General features: G+C 42.5%; 9 non-coding genes across 9 annotated transcripts; all 9 read right to left on the bottom strand.

Annotated features, from left to right (window-relative positions):
* Positions 1 to 81: 81 nt before the first annotated feature.
* On the bottom strand, positions 82 to 163 carry trnas-gcu (transfer RNA serine (anticodon GCU)). The gene has a single exon. It is a non-coding gene; the product is annotated as a tRNA-Ser (tRNA).
* A 1,034-nt stretch (positions 164 to 1,197) lies between these two features.
* On the bottom strand, positions 1,198 to 1,279 carry trnas-gcu (transfer RNA serine (anticodon GCU)). The gene has a single exon. It is a non-coding gene; the product is annotated as a tRNA-Ser (tRNA).
* Positions 1,280 to 2,878: 1,599 nt separating this feature from the next.
* Positions 2,879 to 2,960, bottom strand: trnas-gcu (transfer RNA serine (anticodon GCU)). Its single transcript has one exon. It is a non-coding gene; the product is annotated as a tRNA-Ser (tRNA).
* A 6,244-nt stretch (positions 2,961 to 9,204) lies between these two features.
* Positions 9,205 to 9,286, bottom strand: trnas-gcu (transfer RNA serine (anticodon GCU)). The gene has a single exon. It is a non-coding gene; the product is annotated as a tRNA-Ser (tRNA).
* A 2,717-nt stretch (positions 9,287 to 12,003) lies between these two features.
* Positions 12,004 to 12,085, bottom strand: trnas-gcu (transfer RNA serine (anticodon GCU)). Its single transcript has one exon. It is a non-coding gene; the product is annotated as a tRNA-Ser (tRNA).
* Positions 12,086 to 13,122: 1,037 nt separating this feature from the next.
* trnas-gcu (transfer RNA serine (anticodon GCU)) lies at positions 13,123 to 13,204 on the bottom strand. The gene has a single exon. It is a non-coding gene; the product is annotated as a tRNA-Ser (tRNA).
* Positions 13,205 to 14,242: 1,038 nt separating this feature from the next.
* Positions 14,243 to 14,324, bottom strand: trnas-gcu (transfer RNA serine (anticodon GCU)). The gene has a single exon. It is a non-coding gene; the product is annotated as a tRNA-Ser (tRNA).
* A 480-nt stretch (positions 14,325 to 14,804) lies between these two features.
* trnas-gcu (transfer RNA serine (anticodon GCU)) lies at positions 14,805 to 14,886 on the bottom strand. Its single transcript has one exon. It is a non-coding gene; the product is annotated as a tRNA-Ser (tRNA).
* Positions 14,887 to 15,923: 1,037 nt separating this feature from the next.
* Positions 15,924 to 16,005, bottom strand: trnas-gcu (transfer RNA serine (anticodon GCU)). The gene has a single exon. It is a non-coding gene; the product is annotated as a tRNA-Ser (tRNA).
* Positions 16,006 to 16,237: the final 232 nt, after the last annotated feature.

The following is a 16,237-nucleotide window of genomic DNA, read 5'->3' as shown; positions in this document are numbered from 1 at the left end:
GGCAGTCAGCAATTTTACCAGTGTTTGTGAAAGTCAAAATCTTCCAGTGCCAAAATAAAGCACTGAATTTTAATTGTTACACGATGAGGATGGGATTCGAACCCATGCATGCAGAGCACAATGGATTAGCAGTCCATCGCCTTAACCACTCGGCCACCTCATCCTGTTATTTACATGTGGCAAATGACCTTAAAAGACTGTAGTTGCTGTATGTAAACCCTAGATTGAAATCAATGAAAGTTATGCAGAGCAATGGCAAGGACATGTGTCGATCCCATCGAGACATTTAACAAATGTTTTGTCAGGCCGAGTGGTCTCCAGTGCTTGATTAAGTGTGTTGAGGTGTCGGTTCAAATCCCACTATTGAGGTTGCCCTTGGTGAAGTTATTCTTCAATACCTGAATCTTATTAGTCGCTCTAGGATTGCGCAGGGATTCTATTTTCATGTGGGGCCATGTAAGAGAGGAAATAACAAATGTGTGAAGAGGTTGGTGTTATAATCCACACATGCAGTTCATCGCCTTCACCACTCAGATACCAAGTCCTGTGCTCTCGCTGTGGCAGTCAGCAATTTTACCAGTGTTTGTGAAAGTCAAAATCTTCCAGTGCCAAAATAAAGCACCGAATTTTAATTGTTACACGATGAGATTCTATCCCATGCATGTAGAGCACAATGGATAAGCAGTCCATCGCCTTAACCACTCATCCACCTCATCCTGTTATTTAAATGTGGCAAATGACCTTAAAAAACTGTAGTTGCTGTAATGTAAACCCTAGATTGAAATCAATGAAAGTTAGGCAGAGCAATGGCAAGGCCATGTGTCGATCCCAACGAGACATTTAACAAATGTTTTGTCAGGCCGAGTGGTCTCAAGTGCTTGATTAAGTGTGTTGAGGTGTCGGTTCAAATCCAACCATTGAGGTTGCCCTTGGTGAAGCTATTCTTCAATACCTGAATCGTATTAGTCGCACTAGGATTGTGCAGGGACTCTACATTCATGTGGGGCCATGTAAGAGAGGAAATAACAAATGTTTTGTGAAGAGGTTGGTGTTATAATCCACATATGCAGTTCATCGCCTTCACCACTCAGATACCAAGTCCTGTGCTATCGCTGTGGCAGTCAGCAATTTTACCAGTGTTTGTGAAAGTCAAAATCTTCCAGTGCCAAAATAAAGCACCGAATTTTAATTGTTACACGATGAGGATGGGATTCGAACCCATGCATGCAGAGCACAATGGATTAGCAGTCCATCGCCTTAACCACTCGGCCACCTCATCCTGTTTTTTGGAAGTTGCAAATGACCTTAAAAGACTGTAGTTGCTGTATGTAAACCCTAGATTGAAATCAATGAAAGTTATGCAGAGCAATGGCAAGGACATGTGTCGATCCCATCGAGACATTTAACAAATGTTTTGTCAGGCCGAGTGGTCTCAAGTGCTTGATTAAGTGTTTTGAGCTGTCGGTTCAAATCCAACCATTGAGGTTGCCCTTGGTGAAGCTATTCTTCAATACCTGAATCGTATTAGTCGCACTAGGATTGTGCAGGGACTCTACATTCATGTGGGGCCATGTAAGAGAGGAAATAACAAATGCTTTGTGAAGAGGTTGGTGTTATAATCCACATATGCAGTTCATCGCCTTCACCACTCAGATACCAAGTCCTGTGCTATCGCTGTGGCAGTCAGCAATTTTACCAGTGTTTGTGAAAGTCAAAATCTTCCAGTGCCAAAATAAAGCACCGAATTTTAATTGTTACACGATGAGGATGGGATTCAAACCCATGCATGCAGAGCACAATGGATTAGCAGTCCATCGCCTTAACCACTCGGCCACCTCATCCTGTTTTTTGGAAGTTGCAAATGACCTTAAAAGACTGTAGTTGCTGTATGTAAACCCTAGATTGAAATCAATGAAAGTTATGCAGAGCAATGGCAAGGACATGTGTCGATCCCATCGAGACATTTAACAAATGTTTTGTCAGGCCGAGTGGTCTCAAGTGCTTGATTAAGTGTTTTGAGCTGTCGGTTCAAATCCCACCATTGAGGTTGCCCTTGGTGAAGCTATTCTTCAATACCTGAATCGTATTAGTCGCACTAGGATTGCGACGGGATTCTATATTCATGTGGGGCCATGTAAGAGAGGAAATAACAAATGTTTTGTGAAGAGGTTGGTGTTATAATCCACACATGCAGTTCATCGCCTACACCACTCAGATACCAAGTCCTGTGCTCTCGCTGTGGCAGTCAGCAATTTTACCAGTGTTTGTGAAAGTCAAAATCTTCCAGTGCCAAAATAAAGCACCGCATTTTAATTGTTACACGATGAGATTCTAACCCATGCATGCAGAGCACAATGGATAAGCAGTCCATCGCCTTAACCACTCATCCACCTCATCCTGTTATTTAAATGTGGCAAATTACCTTAAAAAACTGCAGTTGCTGTAATGTAAACCCTAGATTGAAATCAATGAAAGTTAGGCAGAGCAATGGCAAGGCCATGTGTCGATCCCAACGAGACATTTAACAAATGTTTTGTCAGGCCGAGTGGTCTCAAGTGCTTGATTAAGTGTGTTGAGGTGTCGGTTCAAATCCAACCATTGAGGTTGCCCTTGGTGAAGCTATTCTTCAATACCTGAATCTTATTAGTCGCTCTAGGATTGCGCAGGGATTCTATTTTCATGTGGGGCCATGTAAGAGAGGAAATAACAAATGTTGTGTGAAGAGGTTGGTGTTATAATCCACACATGCAGTTCATCGCCTTCACCACTCAGATACCAAGTCCTGTGCTCTCGCTGTGGCAGTCAGCAATTTTACCAGTGTTTGTGAAAGTCAAAATCTTCCAGTGCCAAAATAAAGCAACGGATTTGAATTGTTACACGATGAGGATGGGATTCGAACCCATGCATGCAGAGCACAATGGATTAGCAGTCCATCGCCTTAACCACTCGGCCACCTCATCCTGTTATTTACATGTGGCAAATGACCTTAAAAAAACTGTAGTTGCTATATGTAAACCCTAGATTGAAATCAATGAAAGATAGGCAGAGCAATGGCACGATGAGGATGGGATTCGAACCCATGCATGCAGAGCACAATGGATTAGCAGTCCATCGCCTTAACCACTAGGCCACCTTATCCTGTTTTTTGGGAGTTGCAAATGACCTTAAAAGACTGTAGTTGCTGTATGTAAACCCTAGATTGAAATCAATGAAAGTTATGCAGAGCAATGGCAAGGCCATGTGTCGATCCCAACGAGACATTTAACAAATGTTTTGTCAGGCCGAGTGGTCTCCAGTGCTTGATTAAGTGTGTTGAGGTGTCGGTTCAAATCCCACTATTGAGGTTGCCCTTGGTGAAGTTATTCTTCAATACCTGAATCGTATTAGACGCACTAGGATTGCGACGGGATTCTATATTCATGTGGGGCCATGTAAGAGAGGAAATAACAAATGTTTTGTGAAGAGGTTGGTGTTATAATCCACACATGCAGTTCATCGCCTTCACCACTCAGATACCAAGTCCTGTGCTCTCGCTGTGGCAGTCAGCAATTTTACCAGTGTTTGTGAAAGTCAAAATCTTCCAGTGCCAAAATAAAGCACCGAATTTTAATTGTTACACGATGAGATTCTAACCCATGCATGTAGAGCACAATGGATAAGCAGTCCATCGCCTTAACCACTCATCCACCTCATCCTGTTATTTAAATGTGGCAAATGACCTTAAAAAACTGTAGTTGCTGTAATGTAAACCCTAGATTGAAATCAATGAAAGTTAGGCAGAGCAATGGCAAGGCCATGTGTCGATCCCAACGAGACATTTAACAAATGTTTTGTCAGGCCGAGTGGTCTCCAGTGCTTGATTAAGTGTGTTGAGGTGTCGGTTCAAATCCCACTATTGAGGTTGCCCTTGGTGAAGTTATTCTTCAATACCTGAATCGTATTAGACGCACTAGGATTGCGACGGGATTCTATATTCATGTGGGGCCATGTAAGAGAGAAAATAAAAAATGTTTTGTGAAGAGGTTGGTGTTATAATCCACACATGCAGTTCATCGCCTTCACCACTCAGATACCAAGTCCTGTGCTCTCGCTGTGGCAGTCAGCAATTTTACCAGTGTTTGTGAAAGTCAAAATCTTCCAGTGCCAAAATAAAGCACCGCATTTTAATTGTTACACGATGAGATTCTAACCCATGCATGTAGAGCACAATGGATAAGCAGTCCATCGCCTTAACCACTCATCCACCTCATCCTGTTATTTAAATGTGGCAAATTACCTTAAAAAACTGTAGTTGCTGTAATGTAAACCCTAGATTGAAATCAATGAAAGTTAGGCAGAGCAATGGCAAGGCCATGTGTCGATCCCAACGAGACATTTAACAAATGTTTTGTCAGGCCGAGTGGTCTCAAGTGCTTGATTAAGTGTGTTGAGCTGTCGGTTCAAATCCAACCATTGAGGTTGCCCTTGGTGAAGCTATTCTTCAATACCTGAATCGTATTAGTCGCACTAGGATTGTGCAGGGACTCTACATTCATGTGGGGCCATGTAAGAGAGGAAATAACAAATGTTTTGTGAAGAGGTTGGTGTTATAATCCACACATGCAGTTCATCGCCTTCACCACTCAGATACCAAGTCCTGTGCTATCGCTGTGGCAGTCAGCAATTTTACCAGTGTTTGTGAAAGTCAAAATCTTCCAGTGCCAAAATAAAGCACCGAATTTTAATTGTTACACGATGAGGATGGGCTTCGAACCCATGCATGCAGAGCACAATGGATTAGCAGTCCATCGCCTTAACCACTCAGCCACCTCATCCTGTTTTTTGGGAGTTGCAAATGACCTTAAAAGACTGTAGTTGCTGTAATGTAAACCCTAGATTGAAATCAATGAAAGTTAGGCAGAGCAATGGCAAGGCCATGTGTCGATCCCAACGAGACATTTAACAAATGTTTTGTCAGGCCGAGTGGTCTCCAGTGCTTGATTAAGTGTGTTGAGGTGTCGGTTCAAATCCGACTATTGAGGTTGCCCTTGGTGAAGTTATTCTTCAATACCTGAATCTTATTAGTCGCTCTAGGATTGCGCAGGGATTCTATTTTCATGTGGGGCCATGTAAGAGAGGAAATAACAAATGTTGTGTGAAGAGGTTGGTGTTATAATCCACACATGCAGTTCATCGCCTTCACCACTCAGATACCAAGTCCTGTGCTCTCGCTGTGGCAGTCAGCAATTTTACCAGTGTTTGTGAAAGTCAAAATCTTCCAGTGCCAAAATAAAGCACCGAATTTTAATTGTTACACGATGAGATTCTATCCCATGCATGTAGAGCACAATGGATAAGCAGTCTATCGCCTTAACCACTCATCCACCTCATCCTGTTATTTAAATGTGGCAAATGACCTTAAAAAACTGTAGTTGCTGTAATGTAAACCCTAGATTGAAATCAATGAAAGTTAGGCAGAGCAATGGCAAGGCCATGTGTCGATCCCAACGAGACATTTAACAAATGTTTTGTCAGGCCGAGTGGTCTCAAGTGCTTGATTAAGTGTGTTGAGGTGTCGGTTCAAATCCAACCATTGAGGTTGCCCTTGGTGAAGCTATTCTTCAATACCTGAATCGTATTAGTCGCACTAGGATTGTGCAGGGACTCTACATTCATGTGGGGCCATGTAAGAGAGGAAATAACAAATGTTTTGTGAAGAGGTTGGTGTTATAATCCACACATGCAGTTCATCGCCTTCACCACTCAGATACCAAGTCCTGTGCTATCGCTGTGGCAGTCAGCAATTTTACCAGTGTTTGTGAAAGTCAAAATCTTCCAGTGCCAAAATAAAGCACCGAATTTTAATTGTTACACGATGAGGATGGGATTCGAACCCATGCATGCAGAGCACAATGGATAGCAGTCCATCGCCTTAACCACTCGGCCACCTCATCCTGTTTTTTGGGAGTTGCAAATGACCTTAAAAGACTGTAGTTGCTGTAATGTAAACCCTAGATTGAAATCAATGAAAGTTAGGCAGAGCAATGGCAAGGCCATGTGTCGATCCCAACGAGACATTTAACAAATGTTTTGTCAGGCCGAGTGGTCTCCAGTGCTTGATTAAGTGTGTTGAGGTGTCGGTTCAAATCCGACTATTGAGGTTGCCCTTGGTGAAGTTATTCTTCAATACCTGAATCTTATTAGTCGCTCTAGGATTGCGCAGGGATTCTATTTTCATGTGGGGCCATGTAAGAGAGGAAATAACAAATGTGTGAAGAGGTTGGTGTTATAATCCACACATGCAGTTCATCGCCTTCACCACTCAGATACCAAGTCCTGTGCTCTCGCTGTGGCAGTCAGCAATTTTACCAGTGTTTGTGAAAGTCAAAATCTTCCAGTGCCAAAATAAAGCACCAAATTTTAATTGTTACACGATGAGATTCTATCCCATGCATGTAGAGCACAATGGATAAGCAGTCCATCGCCTTAACCACTCATCCACCTCATCCTGTTATTTAAATGTGGCAAATGACCTTAAAAAACTGTAGTTGCTGTAATGTAAACCCTAGATTGAAATCAATGAAAGTTAGGCAGAGCAATGGCAAGGCCATGTGTCGATCCCAACGAGACATTTAACAAATGTTTTGTCAGGCCGAGTGGTCTCAAGTGCTTGATTAAGTGTGTTGAGGTGTCGGTTCAAATCCAACCATTGAGGTTGCCCTTGGTGAAGCTATTCTTCAATACCTGAATCGTATTAGTCGCACTAGGATTGTGCAGGGACTCTACATTCATGTGGGGCCATGTAAGAGAGGAAATAACAAATGTTTTGTGAAGAGGTTGGTGTTATAATCCACATATGCAGTTCATCGCCTTCACCACTCAGATACCAAGTCCTATGCTATCGCTGTGGCAGTAAGCAATTTTACCAGTGTTTGTGAAAGTCAAAATCTTCCAGTGCCAAAATAAAGCACCGAATTTTAATTGTTACACAATGAGGATGGGATTCGAACCCATGCATGCAGAGCACAATGGATTAGCAGTCCATCGCCTTAACCACTCGGCCACCTCATCCTGTTTTTTGGAAGTTGCAAATGACCTTAAAAGACTGTAGTTGCTGTATGTAAACCCTAGATTGAAATCAATGAAAGTTATGCAGAGCAATGGCAAGGACATGTGTCGATCCCATCGAGACATTTAACAAATGTTTTGTCAGGCCGAGTGGTCTCAAGTGCTTGATTAAGTGTTTTGAGCTGTCGGTTCAAATCCCACCATTGAGGTTGCCCTTGGTGAAGCTATTCTTCAATACCTGAATCGTATTAGTCGCACTAGGATTGCGACGGGATTCTATATTCATGTGGGGCCATGTAAGAGAGGAAATAACAAATGTTTTGTGAAGAGGTTGGTGTTATAATCCACACATGCAGTTCATCGCCTTCACCACTCAGATACCAAGTCCTGTGCTCTCGCTGTGGCAGTCAGCAATTTTACCAGTGTTTGTGAAAGTCAAAATCTTCCAGTGCCAAAATAAAGCACCGCATTTTAATTGTTACACGATGAGATTCTAACCCATGCATGTAGAGCACAATGGATAAGCAGTCCATCGCCTTAACCACTCATCCACCTCATCCTGTTATTTAAATGTGGCAAATTACCTTAAAAAACTGTAGTTGCTGTAATGTAAACCCTAGATTGAAATCAATGAAAGTTAGGCAGAGCAATGGCAAGGCCATGTGTCGATCCCAACGAGACATTTAACAAATGTTTTGTCAGGCCGAGTGGTCTCAAGTGCTTGATTAAGTGTGTTGAGGTGTCGGTTCAAATCCAACCATTGAGGTTGCCCTTGGTGAAGCTATTCTTCAATACCTGAATCTTATTAGTCGCTCTAGGATTGCGCAGGGATTCTATTTTCATGTGGGGCCATGTAAGAGAGGAAATAACAAATGTTGTGTGAAGAGGTTGGTGTTATAATCCACACATGCAGTTCATCGCCTTCACCACTCAGATACCAAGTCCTGTGCTCTCGCTGTGGCAGTCAGCAATTTTACCAGTGTTTGTGAAAGTCAAAATCTTCCAGTGCCAAAATAAAGCAACGGATTTTAATTGTTACACGATGAGGATGGGATTCGAACCCATGCATGCAGAGCACAATGGATTAGCAGTACATCGCCTTAACCACTCGGCCACCTCATCCTGTTATTTACATGTGGCAAATGACCTTAAAAAAACTGTAGTTGCTATATGTAAACCCTAGATTGAAATCAATGAAAGTTATGCAGAGCAATGGCAAGGACATGTGTCGATCCCATCGAGACATTTAACAAATGTTTTGTCAGGCCGAGTGGTCTCCAGTGCTTGATTAAGTGTGTTGAGGTGTCGGTTCAAATCCCACTATTGAGGTTGCCCTTGGTGAAGTTATTCTTCAATACCTGAATCTTATTAGTCGCTCTAGGATTGCGCAGGGATTCTATTTTCATGTGGGGCCATGTAAGAGAGGAAATAACAAATGTGTGAAGAGGTTGGTGTTATAATCCACACATGCAGTTCATCGCCTTCACCACTCAGATACCAAGTCCTGTGCTCTCGCTGTGGCAGTCAGCAATTTTACCAGTGTTTGTGAAAGTCAAAATCTTCCAGTGCCAAAATAAAGCACCGAATTTTAATTGTTACACGATGAGATTCTATCCCATGCATGTAGAGCACAATGGATAAGCAGTCCATCGCCTTAACCACTCATCCACCTCATCCTGTTATTTAAATGTGGCAAATGACCTTAAAAAACTGTAGTTGCTGTAATGTAAACCCTAGATTGAAATCAATGAAAGTTAGGCAGAGCAATGGCAAGGCCATGTGTCGATCCCAACGAGACATTTAACAAATGTTTTGTCAGGCCGAGTGGTCTCAAGTGCTTGATTAAGTGTGTTGAGGTGTCGGTTCAAATCCAACCATTGAGGTTGCCCTTGGTGAAGCTATTCTTCAATACCTGAATCGTATTAGTCGCACTAGGATTGTGCAGGGACTCTACATTCATGTGGGGCCATGTAAGAGAGGAAATAACAAATGTTTTGTGAAGAGGTTGGTGTTATAATCCACATGTGCAGTTCATCGCCTTCACCACTCAGATACCAAGTCCTGTGCTATCGCTGTGGCAGTCAGCAATTTTACCAGTGTTTGTGAAAGTCAAAATCTTCCAGTGCCAAAATAAAGCACCGAATTTTAATTGTTACACGATGAGGATGGGATTCGAACCCATGCATGCAGAGCACAATGGATTAGCAGTCCATCGCCTTAACCACTCGGCCACCTCATCCTGTTTTTTGGAAGTTGCAAATGACCTTAAAAGACTGTAGTTGCTGTATGTAAACCCTAGATTGAAATCAATGAAAGTTATGCAGAGCAATGGCAAGGACATGTGTCGATCCCATCGAGACATTTAACAAATGTTTTGTCAGGCCGAGTGGTCTCAAGTGCTTGATTAAGTGTTTTGAGCTGTCGGTTCAAATCCCACCATTGAGGTTGCCCTTGGTGAAGCTATTCTTCAATACCTGAATCGTATTAGTCGCACTAGGATTGCGACGGGATTCTATATTCATGTGGGGCCATGTAAGAGAGGAAATAACAAATGTTTTGTGAAGAGGTTGGTGTTATAATCCACACATGCAGTTCATCGCCTTCACCACTCAGATACCAAGTCCTGTGCTCTCGCTGTGGCAGTCAGCAATTTTACCAGTGTTTGTGAAAGTCAAAATCTTCCAGTGCCAAAATAAAGCACCGCATTTTAATTGTTACACGATGAGATTCTAACCCATGCATGTAGAGCACAATGGATAAGCAGTCCATCGCCTTAACCACTCATCCACCTCATCCTGTGATTTAAATGTGGCAAATTACCTTAAAAAACTGTAGTTGCTGTAATGTAAACCCTAGATTGAAATCAATGAAAGTTAGGCAGAGCAATGGCAAGGCCATGTGTCGATCCCAACGAGACATTTAACAAATGTTTTGTCAGGCCGAGTGGTCTCAAGTGCTTGATTAAGTGTGTTGAGGTGTCGGTTCAAATCCAACCATTGAGGTTGCCCTTGGTGAAGCTATTCTTCAATACCTGAATCTTATTAGTCACTCTAGGATTGCGCAGGGATTCTATTTTCATGTGGGGCCATGTAAGAGAGGAAATAACAAATGTTGTGTGAAGAGGTTGGTGTTATAATCCACACATGCAGTTCATCGCCTTCACCACTCAGATACCAAGTCCTGTGCTCTCGCTGTGGCAGTCTGCAATTTTACCAGTGTTTGTGAAAGTCAAAATCTTCCAGTGCCAAAATATAGCACCGAATTTTAATTGTTACACGATGAGGATGGGATTCAAACCCATGCATGCAGAGCACAATGGATTAGCAGTCCATCGCCTTAACCACTCGGCCACCTCATCCTGTTATTTACATGTGGCAAATGACCTTAAAAAACTGTAGTTGCTATATGTAAACCCTAGATTGAAATCAATGAAAGATAGGCAGAGCAATGGCAAGGACAAGTGTCGATCCCATCAAGACATTTAACAAATGTTTTGTCAGGCCGAGTGGTCTCAAGTGCTTGATTAAGTGTTTTGAGCTGTCGGTTCAAATCCCACCATTGAGGTTGCCCTTGGTGAAGCTATTCTTCAATACCTGAATCGTATTAGTCGCACTAGGATTGTGCAGGGACTCTACATTCATGTGGGGCATGTAAGAGAGGAAATAACAAATGTTTTGTGAAGAGGTTGGTGTTATAATCCACACATGCAGTTCATCGCCTTCACCACTCAGATACCAAGTCCTGTGCTCTCGCTGTGGCAGTCAGCAATTTTACCAGTGTTTGTGAAAGTCAAAATCTTCCAGTGCCAAAATAAAGCACCGAATTTTAATTGTTACACGATGAGATTCTAACCCATGCATGTAGAGCACAATGGATAAGCAGTCCATCGCCTTAACCACTCATCCACCTCATCCTGTTATTTAAATGTGGCAAATGACCTTAAAAAACTGTAGTTGCTGTAATGTAAACCCTAGATTGAAATCAATGAAAGTTAGGCAGAGCAATGGCAAGGCCATGTGTCGATCCCAACGAGACATTTAACAAATGTTTTGTCAGGCCGAGTGGTCTCCAGTGCTTGATTAAGTGTGTTGAGGTGTCGGTTCAAATCCCACTATTGAGGTTGCCCTTGGTGAAGTTATTCTTCAATACCTGAATCTTATTAGTCGCTCTAGGATTGCGCAGGGATTCTATTTTCATGTGGGGCCATGTAAGAGAGGAAATAACAGATGTTGTGTGAAGAGGTTGGTGTTATAATCCACACATGCAGTTCATCGCCTTCACCACTCAGATACCAAGTCCTGTGCTATCGCTGTGGCAGTCAGCAATTTTACCAGTGTTTGTGAAAGTCAAAATCTTCCAGTGCCAAAATAAAGCACCGAATTTTAATTGTTACACGATGAGGATGGGATTCGAACCCATGCATGCAGAGCACAATGGATTAGCAGTCCATCGCCTTAACCACTAGGCCACCTTATCCTGTTTTTTGGGAGTTGCAAATGACCTTAAAAGACTGTAGTTGCTGTATGTAAACCCTAGATTGAAATCAATGAAAGTTATGCAGAGCAATGGCAAGGACATGTGTCGATCCCATCGAGACATTTAACAAATGTTTTGTCAGGCCGAGTGGTCTCAAGTGCTTGATTAAGTGTTTTGAGCTGTCGGTTCAAATCCCACCATTGAGGTTGCCCTTGGTGAAGCTATTCTTCAATACCTGAATCGTATTAGTCGCACTAGGATTGCGACGGGATTCTATATTCATGTGGGGCCATGTAAGAGAGGAAATAACAAATGTTTTGTGAAGAGGTTGGTGTTATAATCCACACATGCAGTTCATCGCCTTCACCACTCAGATACCAAGTCCTGTGCTCTCGCTGTGGCAGTCAGCAATTTTACCAGTGTTTGTGAAAGTCAAAATCTTCCAGTGCCAAAATAAAGCACCGAATTTTAATTGTTACACGATGAGGATGGGATTCGAACCCATGCATGCAGAGCACAATGGATTAGCAGTCCATCGCCTTAACCACTCGGCCACCTCATCCTGTTATTTACATGTGGCAAATGACCTTAAAAAACTGTAGTTGCTATATGTAAACCCTAGATTGAAATCAATGAAAGATAGGCAGAGCAATGGCAGGGCCATGTGTCGATCCCAACGAGACATTTAACAAATGTTTTGTCAGGCCGAGTGGTCTCCAGTGCTTGATTAAGTGTGTTGAGGTGTCGGTTCAAATCCCACTATTGAGGTTGCCCTTGGTGAAGTTATTCTTCAATACCTGAATCTTATTAGTCGCTCTAGGATTGCGCAGGGATTCTATTTTCATGTGGGGCCATGTAAGAGAGGAAATAACAAATGTTGTGTGAAGAGGTTGGTGTTATAATCCACACATGCAGTTCATCGCCTTCACCACTCAGATACCAAGTCCTGTGCTCTCGCTGTGGCAGTCAGCAATTTTACCAGTGTTTGTGAAAGTCAAAATCTTCCAGTGCCAAAATAAAGCACCGAATTTTAATTGTTACACGATGAGATTCTAACCCATGCATGTAGAGCACAATGGATAAGCAGTCCATCGCCTTAACCACTCATCCACCTCATCCTGTTATTTAAATGTGGCAAATGACCTTAAAAAACTGTAGTTGCTGTAATGTAAACCCTAGATTGAAATCAATGAAAGTTAGGGAGAGCAATGGCAAGGCCATGTGTCGATCCCAACGAGACATTTAACAAATGTTTTGTCAGGCCGAGTGGTCTCCAGTGCTTGATTAAGTGTGTTGAGGTGTCGGTTCAAATCCCACTATTGAGGTTGCCCTTGGTGAAGTTATTCTTCAATACCTGAATCTTATTAGTCGCTCTAGGATTGCGCAGGGATTCTATTTTCATGTGGGGCCATGTAAGAGAGGAAATAACAGATGTTGTGTGAAGAGGTTGGTGTTATAATCCACACATGCAGTTCATCGCCTTCACCACTCAGATACCAAGTCCTGTGCTATCGCTGTGGCAGTGAGCAATTTTACCAGTGTTTGTGAAAGTCAAAATCTTCCAGTGCCAAAATAAAGCACCGAATTTTAATTGTTACACGATGAGGATGGGATTCGAACCCATGCATGCAGAGCACAATGGATTAGCAGTCCATCGCCTTAACCACTCGGCCACCTCATCCTGTTATTTAAATGTGGCAAATGACCTTAAAAAACTGTAGTTGCTGTAATGTAAACCCTAGATTGAAATCAATGAAAGTTAGGCAGAGCAATGGCAAGGCCATGTGTCGATCCCAACGAGACATTTAACAAATGTTTTGTCAGGCCGAGTGGTCTCCAGTGCTTGATTAAGTGTGTTGAGGTGTCGGTTCAAATCCCACTATTGAGGTTGCCCTTGGTGAAGTTATTCTTCAATACCTGAATCGTATTAGACGCACTAGGATTGCGACGGGATTCTATATTCATGTGGGGCCATGTAAGAGAGGAAATAAAAAATGTTTTGTGAAGAGGTTGGTGTTATAATCCACACATGCAGTTCATCGCCTTCACCACTCAGATACCAAGTCCTGTGCTCTCGCTGTGGCAGTCAGCAATTTTACCAGTGTTTGTGAAAGTCAAAATCTTCCAGTGCCAAAATAAAGCACCGAATTTTAATTGTTACACGATGAGATTCTAACCCATGCATGTAGAGCACAATGGATAAGCAGTCCATCGCCTTAACCACTCATCCACCTCATCCTGTTATTTAAATGTGGCAAATGACCTTAAAAAACTGTAGTTGCTGTAATGTAAACCCTAGATTGAAATCAATGAAAGTTAGGCAGAGCAATGGCAAGGCCATGTGTCGATCCCAACGAGACATTTAACAAATGTTTTGTCAGGCCGAGTGGTCTCCAGTGCTTGATTAAGTGTGTTGAGGTGTCGGTTCAAATCCCACTATTGAGGTTGCCCTTGGTGAAGTTATTCTTCAATACCTGAATCTTATTAGTCGCTCTAGGATTGCGCAGGGATTCTATTTTCATGTGGGGCCATGTAAGAGAGGAAATAACAGATGTTGTGTGAAGAGGTTGGTGTTATAATCCACACATGCAGTTCATCGCCTTCACCACTCAGATACCAAGTCCTGTGCTATCGCTGTGGCAGTCAGCAATTTTACCAGTGTTTGTGAAAGTCAAAATCTTCCAGTGCCAAAATAAAGCACCGAATTTTAATTGTTACACGATGAGGATGGGATTCGAACCCATGCATGCAGAGCACAATGGATTAGCAGTCCATCGCCTTAACCACTCGGCCACCTCATCCTGTTTTTTGGGAGTTGCAAATGACCTTAAAAGACTGTAGTTGCTGTATGTAAACCCTAGATTGAAATCAATGAAAGTTATGCAGAGCAATGGCAAGGACATGTGTCGATCCCATCGAGACATTTAACAAATGTTTTGTCAGGCCGAGTGGTCTCAAGTGCTTGATTAAGTGTTTTGAGCTGTCGGTTCAAATCCCACCATTGAGGTTGCCCTTGGTGAAGCTATTCTTCAATACCTGAATCGTATTAGTCGCACTAGGATTGCGACGGGATTCTATATTCATGTGGGGCCATGTAAGAGAGGAAATAACAAATGTTTTGTGAAGAGGTTGGTGTTATAATCCACACATGCAGTTCATCGCCTTCACCACTCAGATACCAAGTCCTGTGCTCTCGCTGTGGCAGTCAGCAATTTTACCAGTGTTTGTGAAAGTCAAAATCTTCCAGTGCCAAAATAAAGCACCGAATTTTAATTGTTACACGATGAGGATGGGATTCGAACCCATGCATGCAGAGCACAATGGATTAGCAGTCCATCGCCTTAACCACTCGGCCACCTCATCCTGTTATTTACATGTGGCAAATGACCTTAAAAAACTGTAGTTGCTATATGTAAACCCTAGATTGAAATCAATGAAAGATAGGCAGAGCAATGGCAGGGCCATGTGTCGATCCCAACGAGACATTTAACAAATGTTTTGTCAGGCCGAGTGGTCTCCAGTGCTTGATTAAGTGTGTTGAGGTGTCGGTTCAAATCCCACTATTGAGGTTGCCCTTGGTGAAGTTATTCTTCAATACCTGAATCTTATTAGTCGCTCTAGGATTGCGCAGGGATTCTATTTTCATGTGGGGCCATGTAAGAGAGGAAATAACAAATGTTGTGTGAAGAGGTTGGTGTTATAATCCACACATGCAGTTCATCGCCTTCACCACTCAGATACCAAGTCCTGTGCTCTCGCTGTGGCAGTCAGCAATTTTACCAGTGTTTGTGAAAGTCAAAATCTTCCAGTGCCAAAATAAAGCACCGAATTTTAATTGTTACACGATGAGATTCTAACCCATGCATGTAGAGCACAATGGATAAGCAGTCCATCGCCTTAACCACTCATCCACCTCATCCTGTTATTTAAATGTGGCAAATGACCTTAAAAAACTGTAGTTGCTGTAATGTAAACCCTAGATTGAAATCAATGAAAGTTAGGGAGAGCAATGGCAAGGCCATGTGTCGATCCCAACGAGACATTTAACAAATGTTTTGTCAGGCCGAGTGGTCTCCAGTGCTTGATTAAGTGTGTTGAGGTGTCGGTTCAAATCCCACTATTGAGGTTGCCCTTGGTGAAGTTATTCTTCAATACCTGAATCTTATTAGTCGCTCTAGGATTGCGCAGGGATTCTATTTTCATGTGGGGCCATGTAAGAGAGGAAATAACAGATGTTGTGTGAAGAGGTTGGTGTTATAATCCACACATGCAGTTCATCGCCTTCACCACTCAGATACCAAGTCCTGTGCTATCGCTGTGGCAGTGAGCAATTTTACCAGTGTTTGTGAAAGTCAAAATCTTCCAGTGCCAAAATAAAGCACCGAATTTTAATTGTTACACGATGAGGATGGGATTCGAACCCATGCATGCAGAGCACAATGGATTAGCAGTCCATCGCCTTAACCACTCGGCCACCTCATCCTGTTATTTAAATGTGGCAAATGACCTTAAAAAACTGTAGTTGCTGTAATGTAAACCCTAGATTGAAATCAATGAAAGTTAGGCAGAGCAATGGCAAGGCCATGTGTCGATCCCAACGAGACATTTAACAAATGTTTTGTCAGGCCGAGTGGTCTCCAGTGCTTGATTAAGTGTGTTGAGGTGTCGGTTCAAATCCCACTATTGAGGTTGCCCTTGGTGAAGTTATTCTTCA

Source organism: Oncorhynchus mykiss, chromosome 15 (assembly GCF_057628025.1).
Source record: "Oncorhynchus mykiss isolate SJ-2025 chromosome 15, ASM5762802v1, whole genome shotgun sequence".
In the NCBI taxonomy this organism is placed as follows: Eukaryota; Metazoa; Chordata; class Actinopteri; order Salmoniformes; family Salmonidae; genus Oncorhynchus; species Oncorhynchus mykiss.
Note: the sequence above shows the minus strand (reverse complement) of the source record. Positions and strands in the feature narration are given on the sequence as shown.